Source organism: Suncus etruscus, chromosome 7 (assembly GCF_024139225.1).
Source record: "Suncus etruscus isolate mSunEtr1 chromosome 7, mSunEtr1.pri.cur, whole genome shotgun sequence".
Lineage (NCBI taxonomy): Eukaryota > Metazoa > Chordata > Mammalia > Eulipotyphla > Soricidae > Suncus > Suncus etruscus.
Genome location: NC_064854.1, coordinates 84795071 through 84797628, shown reverse-complemented (window position 1 = coordinate 84797628; position 2558 = coordinate 84795071).

Genomic DNA, 2558 nt, shown 5'->3' with positions numbered 1-2558 from the left:
TACTTATTCACTCACCCCCTCAGTGAATGAAAACCCCATACATGTGTTCAGTGCATGTGCTCACTCACCCTAGGAAGCCAGGTAGTAAGGAAAAAAATATGAGGCAGAGTACACAGAAGGCCACCATGAAGGGTTGAAGTTGTCCAGGCAACTCTGGTCAGCGTGTCAGGGAAGGATCCCAGTGCTGCTAGAACCCAGATGGGTCATAGAAGGATGAGTCTGGTTCCTGCCACTCAAGCCTCCCAGAATCCTGAGAATTTAGACTGTGAGAACAAAGAAAGTTCCGTAAGGAGCCTGGTGGATTCTGAGCCCACTCTAGTCACCACAAAATGACTTATCTTTTTAAATCATATTTAAAATTTTATATTAGGTATATTTTTCCCAATTTTTTCAGTAAGAGAGTTTAATGCACAACAAAGGTAGCAAACAGAGACTGAGAGTGTTCTGTCTGTCTTCAAGAGCAAAGAAGGCATACAATTTGGCCTGAAGGAGTAGTTTCTGGGCAGAAACACTGGAGGAACCACCAGTATTGACTTTCTGAGCTGGTACTGAATGCAGGGAATGCTAGGGACTCGTCTCCCACAGCTCCAGATTCCTGAGGAGAGTCAGAGCTTGGAATATTCTAGCACTCAGTCTCTACTGTCCACACTTTCTGTGCTTTCATCCCCTGTTGGGGTAGCTAAGGGAACTCTTGCTGGATCAGAGCTGGGCTTGCTGTCCGTACTACTTGGAAGCCACTGCCCATCTGTGCTAGCCCGTAATCAGCATTAAGGATCATAGAGCTGCAGACAGATACTTTTTGTACAACTGCATACCCAACTCTGGTGGCTCTCATCCATATCCACACCAACCTCCTTCAGGACACTGGTCTGGGTCCCCACTGTCAACTCTTTATGCAACTATTGTGACCAAATCCCAATCAGAAAGAAACCCTTAGCACCATTTGGGCTCTCTGGAAAAATACTGTGTTTCATACAGTGGGTACCCTCAAAGTGCTCACAGGGAAAGGACTAGGTCATGACTACACTGCTATCAGTCCTGTCACCAGAGAAGACTTCTGAACACAGGGACATTGATAAGCTCACCATAAGCCACCCTGAAATCCACACATTGCTCCCACCTCTTCTCTATGCCTGTCCCCTCGTTCTCTAGCTTCCTATTATAAATTCATTGTGGGGTTTACTCCACAACACTGAAAATCACCACTGGAACAACTGGACAGCCCAAGGACTGACTGACCAGTCCCCCAAATGCATGATAGGAAGCCCAGAAACTGCCTACTTTCTGCCAAATATGCTAATTTGGAGATTTTTAAATGAATATGCAAAAACAACAACAACAAAAACAACCAGATAATCTCCTAAATTTAGTGACAAGAGAGATTGCACCATTCAAAGCAAAGCAAAATTGGCATAGCCCAAGAAAAATGCCACATTTTCAGGAAAATCCAAGTCAGTGGCAGGAATCTTTTCATTTTGTTTCTCTACACAGGTGGCTGGTATGTAGATGTTTGTCTTTAAAATGCCCTTACAGTTTCTGCTTTTGGGACATCTCTAAAGGACCTTGAGTACTTACTAATTTTTAGCTCAGAATTGACATTATAAAGGTTTGGCCATGATATAGCATTGGGCTGTTGAACTTTTACCAGGAAAATATTTACATCTCTTACAGATACATAAAATGCGCCTTTCAAAAAACCAGACCTTAGAAAGTTATTTGCAATAAGCCCCTAAATCTAAAAACCTGTTCCCTCAGGAAAAGGGATAGGGAAATTGATAGGAAAACTTGGCTTCTTGTTAATCCCTTAAGTTACATCAGTAATAATACCTAAGGACTGGCCAGGGAGAAACTACTTTTGAGATGTTAAGACTTACCTTCTAGGGCCAGAGCAGTGGAGCAGAGCGGTAAGGCATCTGCCTTGCCAGGGCTAGCCTAGGACTGACTGCAGTTCGATCCCCCAGCATCCCATATGGTCCCCCAAGCCAGGAGTGATTTCTGAGCACATAGCCAGGTGTAACCCAAGTGTCACTGGGGGTGTGTGGCCCATAAAACCAAAACCAAAACAAAACAAAACAAAAACCTTACCTTCCTTTTATCCTCTGGACTCTTAATTGAAGTGTATCTATTTAAAAGTCTGCAAGCTACCTAGAGCCATGTGAATTGTTTTGAAGATCAAACTGTATACTGATAAACTTCTGAACAAGATCTATGCTGTACATTGCAAAGAAATAAAATGTGAGCATTCTTTTCATACATGTGACTGGCAATATACCCCATTTAGACCCCTGGTTTTGACATTAAGGATCAAAATATACTATTCTCCCACATACTTTGTGTGGTCTCCTAATTTCTTTATTTATTTAAATTTTTTTTTGGTTTTTGGGTCACACCTGGAAGTGCTCTCTGGTCCCCTGGTCTCCTAATTTCTTATTTCACTGTACACCGTTTATGTTCCCCACTTTCCTGGAGTGGATTCAAAGAAGTCCTCTAATGCAAATGAACCTGCTGACCAGCAGATGAACCTGCTGAACAGCAGTCAATTCCATGTCAGTTCCAGG